General features: G+C 37.5%; 1 pseudogene; it reads left to right on the forward strand.

Annotated features, from left to right (window-relative positions):
* Positions 1-4,111: 4,111 nt before the first annotated feature.
* On the forward strand, positions 4,112-6,744 carry LOC109217676 (annotated as a pseudogene).
* Positions 6,745-13,996: the final 7,252 nt, after the last annotated feature.

The following is a 13,996-nucleotide window of genomic DNA, read 5'->3' on the forward strand; positions in this document are numbered from 1 at the left end:
GACTGGGCCTTTGGAAATGACAAATTGTTTCAATATTATGGGAGCCTGGAAGCAATTTACCACAATTCTGGATGCTCTGATCATACCCCTATTACAATAAAAACTGGGGTCTCTAGACATAAGTTGAAAAATCCATTTAGATTACTAAATGTTCTACGTAGCAAAGATGCATTCAAAGAGGCTGTGAAGGAGTGTTAGCTGCAACGAATCACGGGCTGTAGCATGTATGTTATTTGGAGGAAGCTGGAATAATTAGAGCCTATAGCCAACAACATGAATAAAGAGTTGTCTACAATAGGAGAGAAGATCAGGGGATTGGAACAAAGAACTCATAGTATCCAGGAGGAGCTATCTCAAAATCTATTCAACAGTCAACTGATCAATGAGGAAAGAGGGGTAGCCATACAATTGGAAAAATGGGAGTTGATACAAGAGAAGATTCTAAAGCAGAAATCTAGAGCTACATGGATTGCTTATGGAGATTCAAACACTAAATATTTCCATGCCTGCCTCAAGGCAAGACAAGCGAGAAATAGGATATCATCAATATACAATGAACATGGCATACAATTATCTGAACCAACAATGGTGCAATAGGAATTTATATCTTTCTTCAAGCACTTACTTGGGGAGACAGACCAGGTCATGCCTTGTATTGATCTCCATATTGTCATAGATGGACCTTATCTGTCACTAGCACAACAATAAGAATAGTTACAACCAGTTACTAGGGAAGAAGTCCTACAAGCACTCAAAGAACTTCCAAATGACAAAGCTCCAAGTATAGTTGGCTACCCTGCAGAATTCTTCAAATAGTACTGGGAGATTGTAGGTGAGGATTATAAATGCAATACTGTAGTTCTTTGAAAATGGCAAGCTGCTAAAAGAAAAAAATTGTACCACCATCACCCTAATTCCCAAGGTTGCTAATCCTACTTATGTAAAGGATTACAGGCCTATTGCATGTTGCTCCACCATATACAAACTGATAGCAAAGGTGCTGACTAGTAGATTCAAAAAGGTAGTTGATTATTTGGTGGGACCAACCCAATCTGCATTTATTGAGGGCAGGAATATACTTGATAATGTTATTGTGGCTCATAAATTAGTGAAGGGATATTCACAGAAAGGTGTGTCCCCTAAATGTATGGTTAAAGTAGATATAAGGAAAGCCTATGACTCAGTGAATTGGGGTTTTTTGAAGATGGTGTTACTGGAGTATGGCATTCCATTGAGAGTGGTGGAACTTATTATGACATGTGTCTCTACAGTTAGTTACTCCTTGTTGATAAATGGTGGTCTGACTCCAATATTCCAAGCTAAGAAGGGATTATGTCAAGGAGACCCTAGGTCTCCATACTTGTTTGTTTTGGCTATGGAGTACCTAAACAGGTCTCTTAAACAACTCAGGCATAATCCAGATTTCAATTACCATCCCAGGTGTGCACGCAAAGAGTTAGTACACATATGTTTTGCTGATGACTTGCTAATGTGATGTAGAGTAGATAGAGTCTCCATACAATTGATGTTGCAAGCTTTCCAGCACTTCTCTACTGTTTTTGGGCTAAGAGCAAATCTGGAGAAAAATTCCTTCTATGTTGCTGGTGTATCCCCTGAATTCAAAACTCTGATCATACAAGACATGCACTTTTCCATAGGGGAGATGCCATTCAAGTATCTGGGAGTTCCATTATCATCTTGAAAATTGTCAGTGGCTCAATGTATTCCACTGGTTGAAAAGATCATTGCTAGAATAAAGTGTTGGACTACAAAGTTTCTATCCTACAGTGGAAGAGTCCAGCTAATAAAACGTGTTCTTTTCGAAATGCAGACTTATTGCGCGTAAGTATTCCTGCTTCCAAAAAAGATTCTCACAATGGTAACAATTGTGTGTAGGAATTTTCTTTGGACATGAAGCAATGAATTTTCTAGAAAAACACTAGTAGCCTAGAGTACTCTATGTATGCCTAAAACTGCAGGAGGATTGAGTATCTTAGATTTCTTTACATGGAACAAAGATGCAATATGCAAGCTCATTTGGGCAGTCGATAAAAAGAAGGACAAACTCTAGGTTCAATGGATTCATGCAATCTACACAAAGGGCAAAGAACTGAAGAGTATGGCCACGCCAGCACAAGCATTTTGGGTAGTCAGGAAAATATTTGGAGCAAGAGATTGGCTGACAAACGCTGGAAATAATATGGTGGCTATTGAGGAGTTTGAAGACAAGGGGAAGTTCAGCATAAAAAAGGCCTACCAGTTCTTTGTCCCCCAGTTCCAGAAGGTATCTTGGCGATGTTTGGTGCTGAACAAACACATCCTACCTAGGCACTATTTTATCCTTTGGCTAGCTGTCCATAAGAGGTTATCAACGGTTGACAGATTGATGAAATGGGGTATAAGAGTTCCGCAAGAAAGTGTCTTGTGTAATTCTAATGAAGTGAAATCAATAGTTCGTCTCTTTTTTGCCTGCCCCTACTCTAGCTCAATATGGAGCACACTACTGCGTTGGATAGGAGAACAGAGGCAAGTCAAAAGCTGGGAGGAGGAAGTTGTCTGGACAACAAAGAAAACCAGCAGCAAGAGACCAAGAGCAGGCATCATTGGGTTCCTGTTTGTAGCAATGGTTTATCATATATGGTTAGAAAGAAATGGGAGAAGGTTCAGACAACAAAAAAAGGGTGAAGAGAAGCTGATTCGAGAAATCATACAACAATTGCACATATATGGTCAAAAATTTTGTAGATGGAAGAGTCAATTAGATTGTTTGAATAGTTACCCTACATAGATTCGAGTTGTTATAGTGTTGTATAGTTTTAGTGATCTAAAGTTAGTTCAATAGTTGTCATAGTCCTGATTCACTTGAGAATTGACTCATGAGTTAAACCGAGTCATATGTACATATTGATACTTGGTTAAAAGAAAATTTTCCTTTTAACCAAAAAAAAAAAAAAAGAAATTAGAAGATTTGATCATTGGCACGCAATATTAAGAGCCCGTTTGGATTAGCTGATTTGAAGTAGATGATAAGCATTAAGTGCAGAAAAGCACTTTTAAGTGCTGAAACTGATTTAATAAATAAGCAGTTACGTGTTTGGGTACAAGTGCTGAAATTGATAATAAGTTGTTGTAGTATTTGATAAAAAAGTGATGATAAGCTCATTTTCTATTAAAATGACTTAAATAACCTTAGAACTGTTTACACTTATAAGGGCGTAATTTCTTTAAAATTTTAGATTCCAGATCAATTCAAATACAAAATATTCTATTTGTCATTTTATTTTAAATACAACTGCTCAGATAAGATAATTTTTATGATAAATATAATTTATTTTATGATAAGCATATAATGATAAGTTATAATAATTAATAAATTGACAAAAGTTTTTCAGTAAAAATAAACCTAAATAGGACAAAATATTTGAAGAGACACAAACATCATCTACAACACTTAGAAAGCAATACACCAAAAATTTGATATGTCCTCATTTATTACATACAGTTCAAAGATTAATGCACAATCACATAGATATAAATATGCAAAGGAAGATAGAATTTGCTTATCTTAAATAGTCAATGAGAATTGCAGACTTGAAAGATCGAAAAAATACTTGAAGAGCTGAGTATCGATGTAGGAGTTTTGTTCTAAAAAAGAATATTTTAAAGATAAAATAGTAAAAATCTTGGTCAAACTTAAAGTACTTATAAGTTAAAAATTCATAAGCCGGGGGGTGACTTTGGCTTATTTTTTATTTATAAGCACTTGACTTATAAGCACTTTTAACTTTACCAAATGCGTAGATAAGCTGAAAAGTGCTTATAAGCTAGTTTGACCAGCTTATAAGTTTAGCCAAACCCCCTCTAATTCCTTCATTCGTTTGAAATGGGATTAGTATCACGGACAACTAATTACAACATGTGTTAGTGATATAGATAATTTAGTTGTTAGGAGAGTACCATCTAACGTTTTAATTTAGCGAAATAAAATTATGTGGTGGGGGCCACCAAATCTCCTCCACATCCTACTTTGCTTAGAACACAAACTCTCCATATAAAAGGACCATAACCTAGCCCACGTTCAATGGCTATTCATAGCCGGCTTCAACTTTTCTTACGTCCTTTCAATTCTTTTTGCCACCCATGTCCGCTGCCGCCCCCGGTGCCACGGCTGCAACCACCCATCAATCTCATCACGACAACCACTTTCGCTCTTTTGCCGAAACCCCATATCAGAATCACTTTTCTTTGGCCCCTAAAACCCTCCCAAAACCCTACAAACACCTCTTCTCTAACACCCGCAAGATTGCTGTAACGGCAGCCTCTTCGAAAAATCCCTTAAAAGACGTCGTTTCGAATGACTATTCTTTCGCTTCATACTTCGACGACGACGACAAACCCCGAGAAGAGTGCGGCGTTGTTGGCATCTATGGTGATCCTGAAGCTTCTCGGCTATGCTATTTAGCCCTCCACTCACTTCAACACCGTGGCCAAGAAGGCGCTGGTATTGTTGCGGTCCAGGATAACGAGCCTAAAACCATTACAGGTTAGAGACAAATTCAGAATTTTAAGTCGAAAAGACATGTTTTATGTCACTGCCTATTTAGTAACGTAGCAGCACGCTCAATTGTGTAGTACTTAGTTTAAAAAAGAAAACTATTTAGCTCTATGTGCATGTATGCGTGCTCTACAATATGAAAAAAGAAAAAGAAAAACTATTTAGCTTTACGTGCATGTGTCTGTGGGTGTCTATAATATATACTCCCTCTGTTCCAATTTATATGAATTTGTTTGTTTGGGCAAGGAATTTAAGAAAAAATGAAAGACTTTTGGAATTTGTGGTCCTAAACAAGTTAATAAAGGGCCAGAGTATTTGTGTGGTTATAAAAGCTTCTCATTTAAGGTTAGAATTGTAAGTTTAAGCTAAATTGTTACCAAATTTAGAAAGGGGTCATTCTTTTTGGAACGGACCAAAATGGAAATAGGTTCACATAAACTGGAACAGAGGGAGTATACACATAACTTTGTACAAATATAAACGTACATATTTTTATTTTTTATACTACTATATATGTGCTAAGTCAAAATTTTAATGGTTGATGTGGACAAGAATTTTAAGCCATTACTGTACGAATTCAGAATCTTAAATATATGTAAATCATGTAACATCATCTCTATATAACTTCATTCACTATAAAAGCCAAGATTTTTCATTTATTTTTATGTTATGTTATAATATATATTCCTTATAATAGCACTTCACTATAACAATAAAAAAATATCGGAACAAACGAGATTGTTATAGAGAGGTTTGACGGTATATAAAACTTTCTATATAACTTCTATACTGGCAACTGTTACAGGTGTTGGATTGGTGGCTGATGTTTTCAACGAGTCAAATCTCAGTCAACTGCCCGGTGACATGGCAATAGGTCACGTAAGGTACTCCACAGCTGGTTCTTCAATGCTAGAGAATGTTCAGCCTTTTTTGGCAAGTTATAAATTTGGATCAGTTGGTGTTGCCCATAATGGCAATTTTGTGAATTACCTAGCTCTTCGTGCTGAACTAGAGGAAGACGGGGCAATTTTCAAGACTAGTTCTGATACTGAGGTGGTTCTTCACCTTATTGCTAAATCAAAGAAAATGCCATTTCTTTTGAGGATTCTTGAGGTTTGTGAAAAGTTACAAGGAGCTTATTCTATGGTGTTTGCTACACAGGATAAGTTGGTTGCTGTAAGGGATCCGTACGGGTTTAGGCCATTGGTTATGGGTAAGAGGAAAAATGGTGCTATAGTTTTCGCGTCCGAGACATGTGCATTGGATTTAATTGAGGCTAAATATGAAAGAGAGGTTTTACCTGGTGAAATATTGGTAGTAGATAAATATCAAGGGGTTCAATCTTTTTCTTTAGTGCCTAAGCCTGAACCTAAATCTTGCATCTTTGAGCATATTTACTTTGCTCAACCAAATTCTGTTGTGTTTGGTAGGTCTGTGTATGAGTCAAGATGTGCATTCGGGGAAATTCTTGCGACAGTAGCGCCCGTGGATTGTGATGTTGTGATTGCTGTACCTGATTCAGGAGTTGTATCTGCACTTGGTTATGCTAAAAAAGCAGGTGTACCATTTCAACAAGGTTTAATAAGGTCACATTATGTTGGTCGGACATTTATCGAGCCATCACAAAAAATTAGAGATTTCGGGGTCAAGCTTAAGCTTTCGCCTGTTAGGGCGGTGTTGGAGGGGAAAAGAGTCGTAGTTGTGGACGATTCGATAGTGAGAGGGACGACGTCGTCTAAGATTGTGAGATTGTTAAAGGAGGCAGGAGCAAAGGAAGTTCATATGAGAATTGCTAGCCCTCCAATTATAGCTTCTTGTTATTATGGAGTGGACACTCCTAATTCAGAAGAGTTGATATCTAATAGGATGAATGTGGAGGAAATTAGGAAGTTTATAGGGTCAGATTCCTTAGCATTTTTGCCACTTGATAATTTGAACAAGTTGTTAGGAAGTGATTCTACAAAATATTGTTATGCTTGCTTTTCTGGGAAGTATCCTGTCCAGCCAAAGGGCAATTAATGTGGAAAAGCTTGAAGACTCTGTTGACGATGGATTAAGTGGAAATATGGGGGCATGACTTGATTTTGCATAATCAAACATATTAGGATGAGTTAAAGAGCAAAATTTTCTTTTTGAAATTTTTATTGGTGTCGTTATTTACATTAATTTGCTAAATTTATCAAGAGTTCAATGATTTCAGAATTTGTTTGGATGTCATGTCACACATCAAAGCGTCACAGGTCAAATTTCTCGTTTTTTTTTCTTGTTTGTTTCTTTTTTTCACCTTGCCATAAGTTGGCCTAACAGTGAAAAGAAGGTAGCATTGGCCTTTTTTTGTAATTTTTTTTGTCTTGTTCTGAGCAAAAGAGGATCGGTATAAAGGAAACGATGTCTAAGATTAACCATATTTGGTGCGTGGTGGAGTTTATAAACAATAGTATTGATAGGGATGGCAATGGGGCGGGTACGGGGCGGGGCAGGTTTTGTTTGATGCGGGGTGAGCAGGTTTACATTTGTGCGGGCCGGGGTGGGTTTACTTTTATGCGGGGTGGAGCAGGTTAAAACAGTTTTTAAATTTTTTAAAGCGAGGCGGGGCGGGTTGCGTATTCAATGCATGCGGGGCAACATTGAATTTATCTTTTTTGAAACGAAGCAATCATTTCAACTACAATTTCACATTTGTTTTTACTAGCACGAATGCTATTTTGATTTATAATTAACCAATTTGCATAAATCTCAACAAAATGATTACATAAGTCAAGATATCGTATTAGTAATAGGAAATGATAGTAACTCATTTATTTTGGAACATCGGCGTAATACTCTCTCAGTTTTATGTTTATGTGATTCTATTAAACTCTCCAGTTTATAAAATAACAAAATGTCAAACTAGTTTGTTTTAAAAAAAATTAAAGAAAAAAGAAAGAAAAAACTGAAGTGGGGTTGGGCGAGGCAGGTCCAAGCGGGGCGGGGCGGGTAAAAACTGAAAAAATAATTATGTGAAGCGGGACGGGGCGAAATGAAATTTTTGTGAGTTTTGCTAAACTCGCCCCGCACCCGGCCCGCCCTGCCCCGCCCCATTGCCATCCCTAAGTATTGACAAGCTTATAAGATTAGGTAACTAGTTTGTTGGACCACTTATCCCAGCAGTAGTTTGTCATTAAGACTTGTTACAAATAATAGTATTTCCTTTAGCCAATAAACAACAATCTGTCTTTGATTAATGAAACGAAAGCTAAAATTTGTCCAAAAGAAAGGGATCCCGTCAATTTTGCCTATGTAGAGGTGGAAGAATGATATACATGAATGGATTGCCATAGGATATGATGGAGGCAGTAGCATAGCCAGAAATCTATCCAAGGTATTTAAACTTTAAAAAAATTAATAATTTTCTTTTGATTGGGTGCATCGAAAATTTTAAATCAAACTAGATAATATTTAGCTAAATTATGAAACATGTAATAGAACTACAATTTTACAAGTCGAAGCTAACATTAAAAAAAAGATAATAAAAGAATTTGCTAATAAAAGTAAGCATAAAACCAAACGAGACGGTCGAGAGAGCTTATAGTTTTTATAGATCTTTTTTTCTGTTTATTTTGACACAAATTTTAAGTTTTAAGAGATATATTAGGGAGTTCTTATATAGATCCAAAAGAGACTCAACCTGGAAATTACACCTAACACCTCACTTTAAACATCATTGACGGTTGGGCTACCTTTTTCAATTTTATCAAGGGTGTTCAAAATATAAAATATATCCTATAAAATAATATTGCTTATATATAGTGCTCACTCCGGTGTCTTTTTATTTTGGTCCAAAATAAGTGTCCATTTATATAATCAAGAAAAAATTCAATTTGTATTTCCAAAACTACCCTTATTACGTATCCCTAAAAAGTCTTTTACTCCTTACATTAAATTATGCTGCAATATTTAATTAAGGGTAGTTTATAGTCACACTAACTATTTTTGTCTAGAATTTAATATTTTCTTAATGGGTGTGCCCAAAGCAAATTGATCACTTATTGTGAACCGAAGAAAGTATAATTTTTCGGTCAAGGGTAATTCGCATGACCACTCTTGACTCAATATAACTACGCCACTGTGATGGAGGTATCGCGTACTAGAGTGAACGGATAATATAGAAAATATAAACAGATAGATATCATCAATATTTTATAGTATTGGTTATTGCAGTAAAGAAAGTTTTGCCAAGTATTGAACACATAAAACCTAGTAAGTGAAAACTTTATATTCTTTGAGGTGGTAGAAAACCAGTTCCTCTGTGCATGTATCTTTGCTACTATAAAGATCCACCAGACACTGACACTGGTATTTCCCAAAGCAGATAGTGTGGACCGACTAGCACATGCAGGGAATGATTGGTCATAGACATCACTATTCCACATGTTATTTCGATTTCCAATGCTTAGGAAAAGGGGGGAAAAAAGAATCATGGGTGTATTGGGAAAAAACTGAATCTATATTGAAGGTGACGTGGCATGACACGTGGACTGGTCAAATGGTCAAAACATGATGATCAATTGAGGGGCTCGGGCGATATCAGATACGAAGAGAAGAGAGTTAAATAGGCACGAGATGCTATTCAAATGATACGAGTCTCGTATCTATTTAACTTAATTAAAGCCAGGAGGTCAGAAGGAATTGAAGATATGAATCTGATAGCATAAAGGAGTCTAAATTCAGTATTAAATGTCAAATACGTTAACGAATCAGCATTGAATAGGAATGATTGTGTAACGTTTCATTTAATGTCATTTAATGCTCATAATTGCCTCTTTAAGACTGAGACATTATACCTTTGCCTAGAAAAATCAACTATAAAAGGAGGATATCTCAGCATTTGTAAGGGCCAGAAATATCATTGAGATTACATTGAAATACAAACTTATTTACTGCTTTATTATTCTCAAAAATTCCTTATTCTTTTCATCTCCTGATTATCAGTAACCCGATTTTTTCTCTTAATTTCTAGTTTTAACCGAAATTCTATTTTTTGGTTAAACAAATTGGTTCCGTTACCGGGAATCTGATAATCAAGCATATCTCAATCTAATTTTCTTGATTACATCAATCATGTCGAAAAACAATGACAACATTCAAGGAAACCCAGAAATTCAGACAGTCCAACAACTTCAGGGAGATTCCCCACAAGGCTCTCCACAAGGTTCTCCACGAGGTTCCCCACGACGATCTCGTGAAGGCACTCCTAATGGATCTTATACAGATGGACAGGCTCAATTCGAAAATGTTGAAACCATGAATGAGGCTCTGCAAAAACTTATTGCCTCTCAAGTCAATAACGCTCTCCAAGCTTTTGTTCGCCAATTGCCTGCTGTTCCACCCACGTCTGCTCCAAACAACAACACTTTGGAGAATCCTCGTTCAGGGTTGATTAATTCTGGCAGCGGTGGAACCCCTAGTGAAACACAAGAGAGAGACCCAGGTAATCCAGTTAATTCTGATTTACAAAGTCTAGTACTAACTTTGCAGAAACAGCTCAAGGAGCAAAATGAACGCATAGAGCAAATACCTGGAATACCGCCCGTGATCAAGGGTGTGGATATAGATAAATATTCCCAACAACAATTCCAAAGAAGTTTAAGATGCCTGATATTCCAAAGTATGATGGTACATCAGACCCACGAGATCACGTTACTGCATTCACAACAGGTGTCAAGGGCAATGATTTGACTAAGCAAGAAATCGAGTCGGTCTTGGTCAAAAAATTCGGTGAAACACTCACTAAAGGAGCCCTAACATGGTATTCTCTTTTACCTGAAAATTCTATAAATTCGTTTGCTGAGCTTGCAGATTTATTTATCAAAGCACACTCGGGAGCTCAAAAAGTTGAAAAGTGAATCTTCAAAATCAAGCAAGGAGACTCAGAGTTGCTTAGAGAGTTCGTAGATAGATTTCAACGGGAAAGAATGACGCTGCCACGAGTACTTGACAATTGGGCAGCCATAGCCTTTGCAAGTAATTTAAATGAGAAGAGTTCAGAAGTCACGAGGCGACTCAAAGAAAGCCTTCGAGAATTCCCAGCAACAACGTGGAATGATGTCTACAACAGGTACAGCACAAAGATGAGGATTGAAGAAGACATTATTTTACGACATAAAATAGAAGAAAAGGTAAGCTCAAGGCGTGTTGAAAATGAAAAGAGATCAGGTAAAAACAGGTACGAGCCATACATGGGACCTGCGGGAAAGGACTCACGGTCAAGACAAGATAATCAAAGGTACGATCACATACCTAGGAACAGGGAATCAGCCTCCTCATCAAGGTTTGGGAATGATCGAAACACACGCGGGTCACGAGATGATGATGGAAGTTTGAAGGCAAGATTTGGTGGATATAATTTCAACGTCACTACCTCCGAGCTCGTAGCTGTTTTGAGGAGCATGGGAGATAAGGTACGGTGGCCAAAAGAGATGCGGTCAAATCCAAATAAGCGCAATCCAGATCATTGGTGCGAATTTCACAATGATCACGGGCATAAGACTTCATACTGTAGATTCTTGCAAAGTGAAGTGGACCATCTATTGAAGCAAGGGTATCTCACTGAGTTATTTAGTGAGAAAGGTAAGCAAGCCTACATGAAAAATAGGCAAGAACCACCAAAGCCCCCATCACCCAAGAGAACCGTGAATGTTATAAGTAGGGGAGAGGATATTTATGGAGTAACATATACGGCTTCAAATAAAGTTTCCAAAGTAACAATCACGCACGGGAAGCGAGTGCGACAGACCTTAGAAGATGAAAGTATCACTTTTGATGATGGAGATACAGAAGGAGTAATCACCCCCCACAACGATGCACTGGTAATATATTTACTTGTACATGACACTAATGTAAAGCGAGTTTTGATTGATCCAGGAAATTCCGTAAATATTATACTACTAAGGGTATTACGTGAAATTCAAGCTGAAGACAAAATGATACCAAAGGCACATACCTTGTCCGGGTTCGACAATTCAAGTGTAGTAACAAAAGGAGAGGTAGTTCTAACAACTTTTGCTGCAGGTGTTGTTAAAGAAACTAAATTTCAGATAGTAGATATGGAAATGGCTTATAATATGATCATGGGGAGACCTTGGATCCATGATATGGATGTTGTCCCATCAACTCTACATCAAGTTATTAAATTCCCATCTCCATGGGGAATATGCCAAATCAGAGGTGATCAACAAACATCTAGGAGCATCAATTCCGTTGCAGATTCAATTGTTAATGGTGGAGACAAATAGCAATTACAGAATTTAGGTGAGGGTAACATGGAAACAACCTCACCTGAGCAGAAGCAAACAGATCTGGATTCAAGACCTGATACCATTCAAGAACCGGAGGAGAATGATAACATCAAAACAACGATAGAAGAGCTAGAGGTTGTGGTGTTATTTATACATTGGCCCGAGAGAAAAGTGTACATAGGAGCTAATCTTAGCCCGGAGGTAAAATGTAAGTTAATTGAATTTTTAAAAGCTAATGCAGACTGTTTTGCTTGGTCCCATACAGAATGACAGGTATACCACCGGAGGTGATGACTCATAAACTAAATGAAGATCCATCGTATCCTCTCGTCAAGCAAAAGAAAAGAAAACAAGGAACTTTCAAAAATAAGGTGATTCAAGAGGAAGTTCAAAAATTGCTAAAAATTGGTTCGATTCGCGAGGTAAAGTATCCTAACTGGTTAGCTAATACTGTTGTGGTTCCTAAGAAGAACGGTAAGTGGCGAGTCTGTGTAGATTACACAGACCTTAATAAAGCCTGTCCAAAAGATTCTTTTCTTTATCCCACATAGATCAGTTAATTGATGCTACTGCAGGGCATGAACTATTAAGTTTTTTAAGTATGCATATTCAGGCTATAATCAAATCAAGATGGATCCAGGTGAGTGAAAGAAAAAAACTTCTTTTAATAACAGACGAGGGGACGTTANCCCAAGATGGAAGAAGAAGCTAACGATTTCGTGTCTAAATGTGATAAATGTCAAAGATACGGCAATAATATGCATAGACCAGCTGAGTTACTCCACCCTGTCATAGCTCTGTGGCCCTTTATGAAATGGGGAATGGATATCGTAGGTCCATTGCCACAAGCAAAAGGTCAGGTAAAGTTTCTGCTTGTGCTTACAGATTACTTCACTAAATGGGTAGAAGCAGGGGAATTTAAATAGGTGCGGGAGAAAGAAGTTAAAGACTTCATTTGGAGAAACATAATATGCCGTTTTGGGGTACCAAAGGAAATCGTGTGTGATAATGGACACAATTCATAGGAGCCCAAATCACAGAATTTTTTCAAAGTTAGCAGATTAAAAGGATAACATCTACACCATATCATCCAGTGGGGAATGGACAAGCGGAATCCACGAATAAGGTTATCATCAACAACTTGAGGAAAAGGTTGCAGGATTCGAAAGGTAATTGGCCCGAGGTATTACCTGGGGTATTATGGGCTTATCGTACAATGACAAAAACAAGCACGGGAGAAACCCCATTTTCAATGGTTTATGGTGCGGAGGCTTTGATTCCAGTAGAAATAGGAGAACCAAGCACACGGTACGTTCAAGCAACGGAGGAATCAAATGATGAAGAGATGCGGGTGAATCTTGATTTGTTAGAAGGAAGAAGAGAAGCTGCACTAATAAGAATGGCGGCACAAAAGCAAGTAATTGAACGATATTATAACAGGAAAGCACGCCTCAGATTCTTTAAAATTGGGGACTTCGTGCTTAAAAAGGTGTTCCAATCTACAAAGGTTGCTAATTCAGGAAAGCTGAGTCCAACATGGGAAGGACCCTACAGAGTTCGTGATATTGCAGGAAAAGGAGCATACGAGTTGGAGACAATGGATGGCAAGCTGTTACCCTCACATTGGAATGTTGTCCATCTAAAAAGATACTACTTTTGAAAAAAGTATCCACGGTCAGGTATCTCTATGTTAAAATTCATTTTTTAATCATTAATAATTTTACTAACGATTTTAGATGCTAGGCAAAAACCCTAACTCGTGCCAAATGATGAGTCACGACCTGTACGGCAAAATGGAATATTCTTAAATTCCCAGCCCAGGGTTACAATTAATCTGATGGAAATACACACGGGTTAGGCAGTCTTCATCTCTAATCGCACCTCCGAGTCCCGCAAATTTTTTCTGTTACCAGGAAAATAGACCAAGCTAAGAGGAAAAACAAGTGCTCGAGGCTTCATACTTCACCGCTCAAACACTTGGGGGACTGTATAATGAACACAAAACAGATACGTGTGGAAAATAGATGCATAAATCAAGAGACAAGTGTCGAGCAGAGGTTATGGAATCCCAGCATAAGCATACATCATAGTATTCTTTCCCATGAGAACAACAGAGTCACCTCACAAACTCATGAGAACAATAGAGTCACCTCTCAAACCCTTC

Source organism: Nicotiana attenuata, unplaced genomic scaffold (genome assembly GCF_001879085.1).
Source record: "Nicotiana attenuata strain UT unplaced genomic scaffold, NIATTr2, whole genome shotgun sequence".
In the NCBI taxonomy this organism is placed as follows: domain Eukaryota; kingdom Viridiplantae; phylum Streptophyta; class Magnoliopsida; order Solanales; family Solanaceae; genus Nicotiana; species Nicotiana attenuata.